Source organism: Kogia breviceps, chromosome 4, assembly GCF_026419965.1.
Source record: "Kogia breviceps isolate mKogBre1 chromosome 4, mKogBre1 haplotype 1, whole genome shotgun sequence".
NCBI lineage: Eukaryota > Metazoa > Chordata > Mammalia > Artiodactyla > Physeteridae > Kogia > Kogia breviceps.
In genome coordinates, this window is record NC_081313.1 from 94,698,124 (window position 1) to 94,714,612 (window position 16,489).

General features: G+C 39.9%; 1 long non-coding RNA gene across 2 annotated transcripts in view; it reads right to left on the reverse strand.

Moving 5' to 3' along the window:
• Positions 1 to 16,489, reverse strand: part of LOC136794039 (uncharacterized) — a 108,817-nt gene that overhangs the window by 87,839 nt on the left and 4,489 nt on the right. For both annotated transcript variants that reach the window (XR_010840209.1, XR_010840208.1), the window contains exon 2: positions 11,493 to 11,582. This is a non-coding gene — a long non-coding RNA (uncharacterized lncRNA). The remainder of the gene's footprint in view (positions 1 to 11,492; positions 11,583 to 16,489) is intronic.

The following is a 16,489-nucleotide window of genomic DNA, read 5'->3' on the forward strand; positions in this document are numbered from 1 at the left end:
GACATTTTTTTTTCTTAGATTCCATATATATGTGTTAGCATACGGTATTTGTTTTTCTCCTTCTGACTTACTTCACTCTGTATGACAGACTCTAGGTCCATCCCCCTCACTACAAATAACTCAATTTTGTTTCTTTTTGTGTCTGAGTAATATTCCATTGTATATATGTGCCTCATCTTCTTTATCCATTCATCTGTCGATGGACACTTATGTTGCTTCCATGTCCTAGCTATTGTAAATAGTGCTGCAGTGAACATTGTGGTACATGATTCTTTTTGAATTATGGTTTTCTCAGGGTATATACCCAGTAGTGGGATGGCTGGGTCATACAGTTCTATTTTTAGTTTTTTAAGGAACCTCCATACTGTTCTCCAGAGTGGCTGTATCAATTTACATTCCCACCAAGAGTGCAAGAGGGTGCCCTTTTCTCCATACCTTCTACAGCATTAACTGTCTATAGAATTTTTGATGATGGCCATTCTGATTGGTGTGAGGTGATACCTCATTGTAGTTTTGATTTGCATTTCTCTAATAATTAGAGATGTTGAGCAGTTTTTCATGTGCCTCTTAGCCATCTATATGTCTTCTTTGGAGAAATATCTATTTAGGTCTTCTGCCCATTTGGGGGTTGGGTTGTTTGTTTTCTTGATATTGAGCTGCGTGAGCAGTTTTTATATTTTGGAGATTAATCCTTTGTCCATTGTTTCATTTGAAAATATTTTCTCCCATTCTGAGGGTTGTATTTTCATCTTGTTTATGATTTCCTTTTCTGTGAAAAAGCTTTTAAGTTTCATTAGGTCCCATTTGTTTATTTTTGTTTTTATTTCCCTTACTCTAGGAGGTGGGTCAAAAAGGATTTTGCTGCGATTTATGTCAGAGTGTTCTGTCTATGTGTTCCTCTAAGAGTTTTATAGTGTCTGGCCTTACATTTGGTTTTCAATCTATTTTGAGTTTATTTTTCTGTATGGTGTTAGGGTGTGTTCTAATTTCATTCTCTTACATGTATCTGTCCATTTTTCCCAGCATCACTGATTTAAGAGGCTGTCTTTTCTCCATTGTATATCCTTGCCTCCTTTGTCAAAGATAAAGTGACCATATGTGTGTGGGTTTATCTCTGGGCTTTCTATCCTGTACCATTGATCTATATTTCTGTTTTGGTGCCAGTACCATACTGTCTTGATGACTGTAGCTTTGTAGTATAGTTTGAAGTCAGGGAGCCTGATTCTTCCAGCTCCATTTTTCTTTCTTAAGATTGCTTTGGATATTCAGGGTCTTTTTTGTTTCCATACAAATTGTAAAATTTCTTGTTCTAGTTCTCTGAAAAATGCCATTGGTAATTTGATAGGGATTGCAAAGATTGCTTTGGGTAGTATAGTCATTTTCACAACTGATTCTTCCAATCCAGAAACATGGCATATCTCTCCATCTGTTTGTGTCATCTTTGATTGCTTTCATAGGTGTCTTATAGTTTTCTGCATTCAGGTCTTTTGCCTCCTTAGCTAGGTTTATTCCTAGGTATTTTATTCTTTTTGTTGTGATGGTAAATGGGATTGTTTCCTTAATTTCTTTTTCTGATCTTTCATTGTTTGTGTATAGGAATGCAAGAGATTTCTGTGCATTAATTCTGTATCCTGCAACTTTACCAAATTCATTGATTAGTTCTAGTAGATTTCTAGTGGCATCTTTAGGATTTTCTATGTATAGTATCATGTCATCAGCAAACAGTGACAGTTTTACTTCTTTTCCAATTGTATTCCTTTTATTTCTTTTTCTTCTCTGATTGCTGTGGCTAGGACTTCCAAAACTATGTTGAATAATAGTGGCAAGAGTAGACGTCCTTGTTTTGTTCCTGATGTTAGAGGAAATGCTTTCAGTTTTTCACCATTGAGAATGATGTTTGCTGTGGGTTTTTCATATATGACTTTTATTATGTTGAGGTAGGTTCCCTCTATGCCCACTTTCTGCAGCGTTTTAATCATAAACGGATGTTGAATTTTGTCAAAAGCTTTTTCTGCATCTATTGAGATAATATGGTTTTTATTCTTTAATTTGTTAATATGGTGTATCACATTGATTGTTTTGCATATCTTGTTTTTATAAAGTTATTTATTCATTTATTTACTTGTTTTTGATGGTGTTGGGTCTTCTTTGCTGCACGTGAGCTTTCTCTAGTTGCAGTGAGCAGGAGCTACTCTTTGTTGAGTTGCACAGGCTTCTCATTGTGGTGGCTTCTCTTGTGGAGCATGGGCTCTAGGCACACGGGCTTTAGTAGTTGTGGCACGCAGGCTCAGTAGTTGTGACACACGGGCTTAGTTGCTCCGAGGCATGTGGGATCTTCCCAGACTAGGGCTTGAACCCATGTCCCCTGCATTGGCAAGCAGATTCTTAACCACTCGCCACCAGGGAAGTCCCTGTTTTGCATATATTGAAGAATACTTGCATCCCTGGGATAAATCCCACTTGATCATGGTGTATGATCTTTTTAATGTGTTCTTGGATTCTGTTCGCTAGTATTTTTTGAAGGATTTTTGCATCTATGTTCATCAGTGATATTGGTCTATAGTTTTCTTTTTTTTGTAATATCTTTGTCTGGTTTTGGTATCAGGATGATGGTGGCCCCATAGAATGAGTTTGGGAGTGTTCCTTCCTCCACAATTTTTTGGAAGAGTTTGAGAAGAATGGGCGTTAACTCTTCTCTAAATGTTTGATAGAATTCACTTGTGAAGCCATCTGGTCTTGGACTTTAGTTTGTTGGAAGATTTTTAATTACAGTTTCAGTTTCATTACCTGTGATTTGTCTGTTTATATTTTCTAATTCTTCCTGGTTCAATCTTGCAAAGTTGTACCTTTCCAAGAATTTGTTCATCTTCTTTCAGATTGTCCATTTTTTTGGCATATAGTTGCTTGTAATAGTCTCTTATGATCTTTTAAATTCCTGCAGTGTCAGTTGTAATCTCTCCTTTTTCATTTCTAATTTTATTGATTTGAGTCCTCTCCCTTTTTTTCTTGATGAGTCTGGCTAAAGGTTTATCAATTTTGTTTATCTACTCAAAGAACCAACTTTTAGTTTTATTGATCTTTGCTATTATTTTCTTCATTTCTATTTCATTTATTTCTGCTCTGATCTTTATGTTTTCTTTCCTTCTACTAACTTTGGATTTTCTTTGTTCTTTTTCTAGTTGCTTTAGGTATGAGGTTCGATTGAGATTTTTCTTGTTTCTTGGGGTGAGCTTGAATTGCTATGAAATTCCCTCTTAGAACTGCTTTTGCTGCATTCCATAGGTTTTGGATCATCGTGGTTTTGTTGTCATTTTTTTCTAGGTATTTTTTAATTTCTTTTTTGATTTCTTCAGTGATCTCTTGTTTATTTAGCAGAGCACTGTTTAGCCTCCATGTATTTGTGTTTTTTACAGCTTTTTTCCTATAATTGATTTCTAATCTCATAGTGTTGTGGTCGGAAAAGAAGCTTGATATGATTTCAATTTTCTTAAGTTTTCCAAGGCTTGATTTGTGACCCAAGATGTGATCTATTCTGGAGAACGTTCCATGTGCACTGAGAATAAACTGTATTCTTTGGCTTTTGGGTGGAATGTCCTAAAAAATATCAATTACATCTATCTGATTTATTGTGTGATTTAAAGCTTGTGTTTCCTTATTTATTTTCTGTCTAGATGATCTGTCTATTCATGTAAGTGGGGTGTTAAAGTCCCCCACTATTATTGTGTTACTGTCGATTTCTCCTTTTATGGCTGTTTGCATTTGCCTTATGTTTTGAGGTGCTCCTATGTAGGGTGCATAAATATTTATAATTGTTATGTTTTCTTCGTGGATTTATCCCTTGATCATTATGTAGTGTCCTTCCTTGTTTCTTGTAACAGTCTTTATTTTAAAGTCTATTTTATCTGATATGAGTATTGCTCCAGCTTTCTTGTGATTTCCATTTGCATGGATTATCTTTTTCCATCCCCTCACTTTCAGTTGTATGTCCCTATATCTGAAGTGGGTTTCTTGTAGACAGCATATATAAGGGTTTTGTTTTTGTATCCATTCAGCCAGTCTGTCTCTTTTGGTTGGAGCATTTAATCCACTTACATTCAAGGTGATTATCAATATGTATGTTCCTATTACCATATTCTTAATTGATTTGGGTTTGTTTTTGTGGGTCTTTTTCTTCTCTTGTGTTTCCCACTTAGAGAAGTTCCTTTAGCATTTGTTGTAAAGCTGGTTTGGTGGTCTTGCATTCTCATAGCTTTGGCTTGTCTGGAAAGCTTTTGATTTCTCCATCAAATCTGAATGAGATCCTTGCCAGGTAGTGTAATCTGGGATGTAAGTTTTTCCCTTTTATCACTTTAAATATGTCCTGCCACTCCCTTCTGGCTTGCAGAGTTTCTGCTGAAAGATCAGCTGTTAACCTTATGGGGATTCCCTTGTATGTTATTTGTTGCTTTTCCCTTTCTGCTTTTAATATTTTTTCTTTGTATTTAATTTTTGATAGTTTAATACGTGTCTCAGAATGTCTCTCTTTGGGTTTATCCTCTATGGGACTCTGCACTTCCTGGACTTGATTGACTATTTCCTTTCCCATGTTAGGGAAGTTTTTTACTATAATCTCTTCAAATATTTTTCAGACCCTTTCTTTTTCTCTTCTTCTGGGACCCCTGTAATTCAAATGTTGGTGCGTTTAATGTTGTCCCAGAGGCCTCTGAGACTGTGCTCAATTCTTTTCATTCTTTTTTCTTTATTCCGCTCCCCAGCACTTATTTCCACTGTTTTATCTTACAGCTCACTTATCCATTCTGCCTCAGTTATTCTGCAGTTAATTCCTTCTAGAGTATTTTTAATTTCAGTTATTGTGTTGTTCATCATTGTTTGTTTGCTTTTTAGTTCTTCTAGATCCTTGTTTCTTGTATTTTCTCCATTCTGTTTCTGAGATTTTGGATCATCTTTACTATCATCACTCTGAATTCTTTTTCAGGTAGCTTGCCTATTTTGTCTTCATTTATTTGTTCTTGTAGGTTTTTACCTTGCTCCTTCGTCTGTAACATATTTTTTTTGTCGTTTCCTTTTTGTTTTTGTTTTTTTTGGATGGGTGGGGCTGTATTCCTGTCTTACTGCTTGTTTGGCCTGAGGCATCCAGCACTGGAGTTTGCAGGCAGTTGGATAGAGCCAGGGCTTCGAGATGAGGACCTCTGGGAGGCCTCACTTCAATTAATATTCCCTGGGGTCTGTGGTCCTCTGTTAGTCCAGTGGTTTGGACTCAGTGCTCCCACCACAGGAGCTTGGGCCCGACCTCTGGCCTGGGAACCACAATCTCACAAGCCACGTGATGTGGCAAAAAAAAGAAAGAAAGGAAGAAAAGGAGTAGTACAATAACAAAGAATAAAAAATAAAATAAAATTAGAGAGATTAAAAAATATATTAGAAAAAAAATATAATTGAAACAACTGCAACAAGGTAAAACAAAACAATAACAGAAAAAAGAAAAAAAAGGGAGGGGGGAAGAAGCCCAAAGGAGCAGAACAATAACAAAGTATAAAGAATAAAATAAAATTAGAAACATAAAAGATTTATTAGGCTCTGGGTGGCGGTGTACAGGTGGGACTTGGGCACTTTGTGGCAGGAGGGAGGCTCCAAGGGTAGAGGATTAGGCCCAGGAGCCCAACAGGCTCCCCAATGCCTAAGTGGACAGGGAAAGCACTGGCCACGTTCCCTTCCATTCCTCTGCCACCACCCCCCAGGGTCTCCCCCGTCACCGCTGGACCCCTAACCGTGGGTGGGTCCCACTCAGTGTAGAAACTCCTCCCCTCCCCCGCCTCCCCTCAGGGGTGCTGGTCCCACAGATCTGGTCTTTACTTTTGCTCCCCCTTCCCTCCCTCCCATTCCCTCAGGACCCGCGTGGCTGGAAGGGGCCTCAGTAGGCAAAGGATCAGGTCTGGGATCTCAGCAGGCTCCTGGGGGCCCATGTGGGCAGGGGAAACCCTGGCCACGCGCCCTTTTGATCCTCTGCCCTCCCAATGGCCCCCCCTTTCCCCCTCCCCCAGATGCCCCTCAGGGGCACCAGTCCTATCCCACCTCCACTTCTCCTCCTCCTTCATTCCCCCCATGCCCCACATCCTACCGAGTTGCTGGGGGTTCCTCCTGTCCCCTTAGGTGTACGTGGTCACCCACTGGTGCCTGGTAGGTGCCCTAGTTGTGCAGAGACGCGAATTTCATGTCCTCTTAGTCTGCCATCTTGACTCCGCCCCCCCATCTAAGTTTTTAAACTATGGGCTGTTGAACTGGTTCACAGTACTAGAAATAAAGGTCACTTATTTTTTTGCATTTCCCTGAACCAAGACTCCCAGCATCTCTTTGCCTTTGAGTGGTCAAATCCAGACACTGTAAGGCTATGAATGCCTCCAATCTGTGTGCTTATAAAATTCAAGTCAAGGATGCCTACAAGGCTAGGAATGGAATGGATGAAAAAAATGGGCTAAAAATTGTCCAGCTATCTTTAAAAATGGTATCACATGAGGCTATAGGCAAGCCTCCTCAGGTCAAAGGCCAGACTGAGGGCCATAATTTTAAAATTTCTTAAACCCAGGGAGGATCCCCAAAATTGTAAATAGATTACCAAAATGGGAGGCCACTGGTCTGACTAAACTCACCATACCTGATAGGAATTTCTGGGGAGGCCTTCTCCCTTGAGTTAAATGAGGAAAACTAAAACATTCCAACATAGGTAAATGGGTATGTCAGTCCTTCAATATCACTGAGGTAGCCACCCAGTTCTTTGAAAAAGAAAGAAACGAAACAAAACTGTCCTTGTTTTATAAATCTAGTCTTTACAGGACCTGAGGTATGGCTCCAAAAATAATCCAAAGCCCACCAATCCACTTACCACTCCCCAAACCTTCCCTATTTATCTTTTTTTTTTTTTTCTCTGCAGTACGCAGGCCTCTCACTGTTGTGGCCTCTCCCATTGTGCAGCACAGGCTCCGGATGAGCAGGCTCAGCAGCCATGGCTCACGGGCCCAGCTGCTCCGCGCCATGTGGGATCCTCCCGGACCGGGGAACAAACCTTTGTCCCCTGCATCGGCAGGCGGATTCTCAACCACTGCACCACCAGGGAAGCCCTCTGCCATCTTTTTAAACTGCAAATTTTGAAAAAAGGGGTAAATGATTTGGAACTTACCAAGAACAAATAAAAATCTTAAGCATCTTTTCCATAAATATGAGTAAAAATGGGTTTAGCCATCTAGACAAGTGAGCTTAACTTGTTCCACCTGCCAGAAACCAGATTTTAATCCAACCTCTTTTGTAGACTGATGGGTTTTACATTGCTGTACCTGACTGATGGCTGAAATTTTGGAATGGGAACTATGAGGCCTCTGTGTTTGAGTGTTCGTATGTATCTATGTGTGTGCTATAGATGTATGGTATTGCCAAAAATTAATTCATAAAAGAGCTCTGTTTAATTGACTTAAAGGAAATTAAGTGCTTATATAAATACTCGGAAATAGAAATAATCTGGCTAGAATGAATTTCAGGTTCATGTCATCTGGAAAACATTCAGTTCTAAACTGATATCTGGTATTGAAAGTGGCTTAAGCTTGTTGGTTTTATTAATATAGACATGCCTTTAGAGTCATCAATGTTAAGTATAATACTTACGTTGTACCTAGGTTTACTAGACCTTATTATATCTACTACTAATTTGTCAGCAAGAAAATAACTCAATGTGGAAAAAAAATTTTTAAAGAAAGCAAGATACGTGTTTTCAGTAAAAGGTGTGATGAATGAAAAAATACCAAAAAGAGTTATGCATGATCAGAATTGTCTAAGATTGGATTGAATTTAGTTGGGTATATGAATTTTGTTGGGAGTAAGCTAAGGTAAGACTTGGATTTGGTTTTTCTCTCTGTTACAAGAACAAAGTTTTGGGGACTTCCCTGGTGGTCCAGTGGTTAAGAATCCACCTTCCAATGCAGAGGACACAGGTTTGATCCCTGGTAGGGGAACTAAGATTCCCACATGCCACAGGGCAACTAAGCCCATGTACCACAACTACTGAGCCCGCACACTCTGGAACCTGCACGTCGCAACTACTGAGCCTATGTGCCACAACTAGACAGAAACCAATGTATTGCAAGGAAGAGCCCACACGCTGCAGTGAAAGACCCTGCAATGCCGCAATGAAGATGCCGTGTGCTGCAGCTAACACCTGACACAGCCAAATAAATAAATATTTTTTTTAAAAAAGAGAGAGAACAAAGTTTTCTTGGAATGCTGCTTTTGATAACAGATTGTATGAGTTTCTTTGCCTTTAAGTGACCATATCTACTTTTGAGATCTTTTGTAACTTTGGTTAAAAAAAATAAGTATTGTGTCATAGTGACCTACGATCTTTTTTTTTTAAGTAGGTAACTTATTTATTTATTTATTTATTTAATTTTGTTTTGGCTGTGCTGGGTCTTAGTTGCTGTGCGTGGGCTTTCTGTAGTTGTGGTGAGCAGGGGCTACTCTTCGTTGCAGTGTGCAGGATTCTCATTGTGGTGGCTTCTCGTTGTGGAGCATGGGCTCTAGGCATGCAGGCTTCAGTAGTTGCGGTGTGTCGGCTATAGAGCACAGGCTCAGTAGTTGTGGCACACGGGATTAGTTGCATGTGGGATCTTCCTGGACCAAGGATTGAACCCATGTCGCCTGCATTGGCAGGCAGATTCTTAACCACTGCACTACCAGGGAAGTCTGTGACCTATGATCTTATTTGAGCCAATGTTTTGAAACTTTTTGAAAAACTTCCCAAATATCAAATTTTAATTAAAATTCTTTTGATCTCCAGTTAACTTTGGGATACTTTAGAGGGCCCCTAAAGTATCTCAAAGAGAAATATTTAACTAGGATTATATGGTATGTTAAGTTAAATGCAGTCATTTGTAATTGTGGTTATTGTAACCAAGTTTCTTTACTGATTACACTATAATCAGATGTTTAATCATGCCTTTTAAGTCTTTTGTCATTTATAATTATTCTTGAACTCTGAGGCTGCTACAAAAAATACTTCATCATCAAGGAGATTCATAGAAAGGCCATGGAAGCAGTTATAACCAGTTCCACATCAAGATGATGACTATGCAAGGATTCCAGCCCATAATGATTCAAAACAAGAGCTGTGCTGCCCCTGGGCCCCCTGGATCAGGCATCCAGAGATTTTACTCCCTGACAGGCAGGGTTGATGCCCCTACTCAGCCCTGAAGCAGCTACAGAAGACAGACCTTCGCCCCTCAGCTTCCCATAATATTATGGGAGTAAAATCTCTGAGGGGGCAATGAGACAGGAAGGGGGCAGGGCACAACACTTAAAAGAATGACATAGCCCAAGGATAAGACATAAACTGATTAGAAACAAATAGGTACAAGATGGCGGACGAGTCAACTTCCACTAGACCTTGAGCCTCAGTATGAGCTCACTGTAACACATCAGAAAGCTAAATGACACACCCACAGGCGCCATTACAGTTCCAAGGCCAACCACAAAAGGTCAAAAAGTGGGCAATGGCCCAATATCCGGAAATCCCCACCTCTTCCCACAGATAGCTGGAATACTCCTCCCACTCATTAGCCTATGAAATTACCCACCCCTATACAAACTGACAACCTCATACCCTGGTGCCACTCTCACCTTCCGAGATGGCCCACACTCTGTCTATGGGATGTATTTCTCCCTGAATAAACCTTTCTCTTTAAAAAAAAAGCTAATGTGGTTTGGAGCAAAGTATTGAATAAGTACACAACATAAGAGATCAGAGAGATTATAGGATAGAGATGGTGTGGGTTCCTGTCATTTACTGGGTGAGATGGGAAGCCATTGGAAGGTTTTGCTAATTATAATCATACTAGAGTTATTGATTTTATTATAGAGCTAAGAAGAAAGGAAATATTTTTCATAACCATGTCACCACCGTGGTCCCTGTAGACATCTGAGTTTGCAATTCCTGTGATAGTTCATTGGAATATGATAATACAGGACAAAATATCTGGCTTTCTCCACCCTGATAGGCAAAGTCAGTCATAGTGACTAACTTTCAGGGATATTCCACATTTGGTGGTCTCCTGTCTCTAGCCTTTGGAGCTTCAACCACACCACTGTGGTCTCTCACTCCTTATAGCATGCATTTCTCTTCCTTTGCTTGTCATCTCCTAGCCCAGGGGTCCCCAACCCCCGGGCCGTGGACCAGAACCAGTCCACAGCCTGTTAGGAACCCAGCGGCACAGCAGGAGGTGAGCAGCGGGCAAGTGAATGAAGCTTCATCTGCCGCTCCCCATTGCTCGCATTACCGCCTGAACCATCCCTCCCCCCCGCCGCCCTGCCCACCAGTCCATGGAAAAACTGTCTTCCACAAAACCAGTCCCTGCTGCCAAAAAGGTTGGGGACCGCTGCCCTAGCCCCCTCATCACCTGGGGTCTTCCCTAATCCCCTTTGCCAAAGCCACCACTCTGGAAGCTCCATCCAGGCACATATTCTAGGTCCTCAACCTGGAGCTGCCCTACTTCAGGACTCATATGACTGAGAGCAAAACTTACAATCCCTTGGAAAGGAACTTGTAACACCCTGAAATTTACTCAGCAACCACACCTCACAGGTAAACTCTACAAATGGAGCCTATATTTGAAACACAGTTTGAGATTAGAGGAAGCAGTTTCACTTCTAAATCCAAAGCAAACTTTTCTGAAATTAATTCGCCAATTAGGAAAAGGTTTTAAATTCAAGCAGGAGATAGAGACTAGGGACTTAGCCTAAAGAATTACATATGGTTTCAGAAAAGAAAGAAATTTGGCCCAAAGTAGCTTGCAGAATGCAATGTGAAAAAGGTAAGTCAGTCAATGTAAATTTGCTCCTAAATTAATATCCCCAGTTACAAATGACAACTCAAACTAACGTCGCTAGTTGATGGAACCAGCTGACACAGGAATCCACATATCTACCTTGGTTATAGAACTTTCTGGAGCTCAGTTATTTCAAAATATTTGGAAACTGAAGGTGCATCAAAAGGGTTAAAAGATTATGACTGGAAGCTAGAGTGGGTACATTTCTCCCTATTCCTTTCTCCAGGTATAGCCAAATCCCTGTATGTATACTGTATATAAAACAAACATAAGAACACTCTGAAAGGTTGAGAGAAGACACACCAGCCAAGGACCTTGGAACCTTAGAAACAACATGGCAGTAAATTCTCTGGGTTTTCTTTTGCCTTATATATTCTGGACTGGGTGCTGAAGTAGCCTGGAACCCAGAAACACCAACAGACACAGACAAATAGAACAAGAAAAGCCTATTCTCTTTAGCTAAAGTCCTGTTCTCTCTACCTAAAGCCTGTTTTCTCTAGCTAGGTCAGCCCAGCAAGACAGAAAATTTTTGACAAAAACCACCCAACTCCAGCCCAACGCTATGGGGAAAATTAACCCCACCCTGTCAGCAAAGGTCCAGTGGGGAGCTTAGATTTCCACACTCACCCAGCCTTTTCCTCCTCCTAGGGGTATCAAAGGAGATCGAATTGGGAATGTAGCAGCATCTTCCCCTGCCAGTGTGATGTTGGAGGAGGCCTGCCAAAATAAAAGATTTAAATAAGATCCAGAGTCTTACAACATAATACCCAAAATGTCCAGATGCAATTTTTAAAAAAATCACTGCATAACAAAAACCAGGAAAACCTCAATTTGAATAAGAAATGGCAATTAAAAAAATGCCAATACTGAGATGACACAGATGTTGTTAGAATTATCTGACAAGGATTTTAAAACAGCTGTCATAAAATTACTTCAACAAGATTTACAAACATACTTGAAACAAATGGGGAAAAAAGTCTTATCGAAAAACAAACAAACAAAAAGAGGAAGAAGACATAAAGAAGAACTAAAAGGAAATTTTAGAGTTGAAGAATACAATAACCAAAATAAAAACCTCAACTGATGGGTTCAACAGCACGATGAAGAGGAAAGAGGAAGGAAACAGTGAACTGGAAGATAGAACAATGAAATTACCTAATGTGTGCAGAGAGAGAATAAACTGAAAAAAAAAATCAACAGCGCCTCAGGCATCTATGGGGCCATAATAAAAATTCTAACATTCGTGTCACTGAAGTCCTAGAAGGAGAGGAGAAAAAAGATGGGAAAAAAAACATTCAAAGAAATAATGGCTGAACATTTTCTAAAATTTGGCAAGAGACATAAATGTACACATTCAAGAAGCTAAAGGAATTTAAAATAGGATAAACCTAAAGAAATCCCCACCAAGATATCATAACCAAACTTCTAAAAACTAAAAATAAGTAAAAACCTTGAAAAAAACCATAGAGAAACAATACCTCACCAATAAGAGAAAAACTATTTGATATTAGATTTCTTATCAGAAACCATGGAAGCTGGAAGGACATGGTTCACATTTGTCAAGTGCTAAAAGGACTGTCAACCCAAAATCCTATACTCAAAAAATATCCTTCAGAAATGAAGGGGAAATCAAGGTATTCTCAGATGAAAGAAAACTAAGAGACTCTGTCACCAGCAAAACCACCCTTTAAAAATGGCTACAGGAAGTTCTTGAAACAGAAAAGAAATAATAGATGAAGGAATCTTGGAACATCAGAAAGGAAGGAAGAACAACAGAAAGAGTAAAAATATGGGTAAAATACAATAGACTCTCTTCTTGAGTTCCTAAATTATGTTTGACCATTGAAGCAAATGGTTTTCAATGTTTATAGAGGAAATAGTTCAACTATTATATTATGAATAGGAGACAGTAAAGGGACTTAAAAGGAAATAAGTTTTTTACACTCCATTTGAACTGGTAAAATGTTGACACCAATAGACTATGATAATGATGTCACTTATATGTGGAATCTAAAAAATAAAACAAACTAGTGAATATAACAAAAAAGAAGCAGACTCACAGATATAGAGAACAAACTAGTAGTTACCAGTGGAGAGAGGGAAGGGGAGAGTGGCCAGATAGGAGTAGGGGATTAAGAGGTACAAACTACTATGTGTAAAGTAAATAAACTACAAGGATATATAGTACAGCACAAGGAATACAGCCAATATTTTATAATAACTTTAAGTGAAGTATAACCTTTAGAAATTGTGAATCACTATGTTGCACACCTGAAACATATATAATGTTGTACATCAACTATACTTCAAAAAAGAATAACATAAAAAATAGACTGATAATTTATGCGTGTATAATGTGATAACCAGAACAACCACAAAAAAACCTATATAGAAAGATACATTCAAAAATGCTAGATAGGGCTTCCCTGGTGGCGCAGTGGTTGAGAGTCCGCCTGCCGATGCAAGGGACACGGGTTCGTGTCCCGGTCCGGGAGGATCCCACATGCCGTAGAGCGGCTGGACCCGTGAGCCATGGCCGCTGAGCCTGCGCGTCCGGAGCCTGTGCTCCGCAACGGGAGAGGCCACAACAGTGAGAGGCCCACATACCGAAAAAAAAAAAAAAAAAGCTAGATATATCAAAATGGAATTTCAAAAAATGTCCAGGTAACTTACAGAAAGGCAGGAAAAAGAAAACAATTTTTTAAAAAACAGGGAAAAAACAATATATAAAAAATGAAATGGCTTATTTAAGCCCTACTATAATAATACATTTTAAAAAATGATTATGGATGGACTGGGTACCATCCCATATTCCTCAGAATCCTATTATTTTGCACTCTAAGCCTTCATTTGTTAAAATGAAGGCTTGCATTTTCAAATACACCCAGAATGGTTAAAGTCATATTTTCCCCCACGATTTTCCATTCCTTTGACTCATTATAAGCTTTAAAATGTTATTCAAACCACAGACCTTAGAAACTACACAGTAATCAGTTGGGTAGGGTTTACAATTACCTAAAGCTATGATATAATATTCAGCACTTCTTCCAAACCAAGGCTTTCCAAATATTTCAGAATTAAATTAATCCTTTCTTTTTCCACCCGACCTCTGCCCCTTAACTAAAAGTGAGGACAATGCTATAAAGTTACCAGGAAGAAGTACTCCAGCTGGCTGTATGACACTGACATATGTTGTGATTGGAAACAGAAGGAAAGAATCTGACACAAGTCCATCAATGGTATAAGGCTTATATTTTCTTTCCTTCTGTCATCCCCAAGGTTTGTGAGCTAATTCTCCTTTTATGTAAAAAGGAATTACATCTACCCTGAGGATTAAACAAGTTTGGTAAATGTGCATGTATCTAATAAAGAATAAAGTAAACAGGAGGCACTTAATATGAGTTTTCCTTCTTCCATCTCAGTTTTCTGTTGGGCGGACAAATCTAGAAATCTTTAGAATGGAGCTCTATCATATATTTTCATGTTTTCTTTTTAAATTTTTTGTGACTCCGAGTACAATCCTGATATACAGATCACTCGGAGAAGAAATTAGTACAGTATTTATTCATGCTGATGACATCACTCATCTGTAGGGTGACCACTGAATCTATGATCCTATCTGGAACACTTTTGAGAATGAAACAGGACACTATTAACATATTACTCCAGGATGCCAGGATTTTCATGGAAAAATCAGGATGTATAGTCACAGATCAGAGATTCAGCTGTGACCCAAGTGCTAAATCACAAAGGCAGCAGAGCAGCCAAAATGAAGACCCCAAAATGAAGATTCCCCACATTCACTCGAGGTCATGCATGGCATTTATGGGGAAACTCTAATAGTTCTTGGCTGAGCCCATTTATTCTTATTTTACACCTAGTTTATTAAGATTTCTTTTCCAGTTTCTAATTCACAAGGATGTTCACTACAAGACATGACAGCTGATAGAAAGGCAGCAAGGGAGGAAGTATAACCATGAATAAAACACATAGGATACTCAACAGCATAGCAGTTTAGCAATGGGGACTGACAGCTACACCCCCTCAACAGACAGGAAATAGCTGTATTACAGAACAGTGCCAGCAATCATGTTCACAACGTTGACCCTGAGTCAATAAGGAAAGTTTGACTCACGTTCAAATTACATTGTTTAAGACATTAGTGAAGGCTGAACTGCATTCCATCTAAAACTTTTTTGAAATTTTGTTTTCCAGTGAATACATGTTTAACTCTTTGTAACTCAACCGACTAGAAAATGTAATAGGAGCCTTAGTTTAAACCCCAGCTGGCCCTGACCTAGGGCTCAGAGCTAGGTGATCAAGACAAGGCCCATGGAGAGGACTCCAGGGTTCCTGGAGAAGAAACTCACCTAAAGAAAAGCGAGGGACTTCCCTGGTGGTGTAATGGTTAAGAGTCTGCCTGCCAGTGCAGGGGACACGGGTTCGAGCCCTGGTCCGGGAAGATCCCGTGGAGCAACTAAGTCCATGCACCACAATTACTGAGCCTGCATTCTAGAGCCCACGAGCCACAACTACTGAGCCCACGCACCACAACTACTGAAGCCTGCGCACCTAGAGCCCGCACCCCACAACTAAGAGTAGCCCCTGTTCGCTACAACTAGAGAAAACCCACGTGCACCAACGAAGACTCAGTGCAGCCCAAAAAAACCAAAAAACAAAAAAAAGAAAGGAAGAGGAGCACCTACAAAAGAAGGTGCAGGAGAGTGGTGACTGAATGAGAGAGGGGGCATTCTGAGAAACTGTGGTTCTTACTGCCCTCTGGCCCACGTCCTCCCTTCCTCCGTGTTTCTTCACACTGCCGCCTACCTGCAGGCCTGTGAAGTGTGCCCCAGGGAGTGGAGTATTAACAGCCATTCCCTGGTAGCTGAGAGCACTGTGAGTGGGCAACACATGAAACCCTCCAGGGGTTTGGAAAAGGCCAGAAACCCCACAATAGTGGGTAGAAGGCACAGCCCGTGAAATCATGAGCTACTCCAATGTGCCCCAGACTGATGGGGCCTGAGACACACGGATCTCAGACCCCTTTGGGGATCTGGATAGCTGAGAGTTTTACTGTGCGTTGTCAAATGGACCCTACTTCCTCTATGCTAGAGTTTTTCTTGTTTTTATTTTTATTTTTTGGCCACACCTTGTGGTAGCTTAGTTCCCCAACCAGGGATTAAACCTGCACCGCCGACAGTGAAAGCACGGAGTCCCGACCACTGGACAGCCAGGGAATTCCCGCTATTGTTTTTCACATGGGCAACACTTGAAGATTTTGCACATAAACGTTTTTTCTGATGATAAAAGGAACATATCTACAACTACCTGATATAAAACTAATATCACAGCATCAACTGTGAAGTAAAAAGAATATAAATATATTATATATGAATGTGTATGTATATACATATATGTATATATGTATGTGTATATATTGATATGTATATGTATGTACATATATGTATGTATGTATGTATGTAATGTATACTCTCTTAAGTAATGTGGGGAAATGCAGAAAGATAAAAGTGGAGCAAGGGCTTCCCTGGTGGTGCAGTGGTTGAGAGTCTGCCTGCCGATGCAGGGGACACGGGTTCGTGCCCCGGTCCGGGAAGATCCCACAT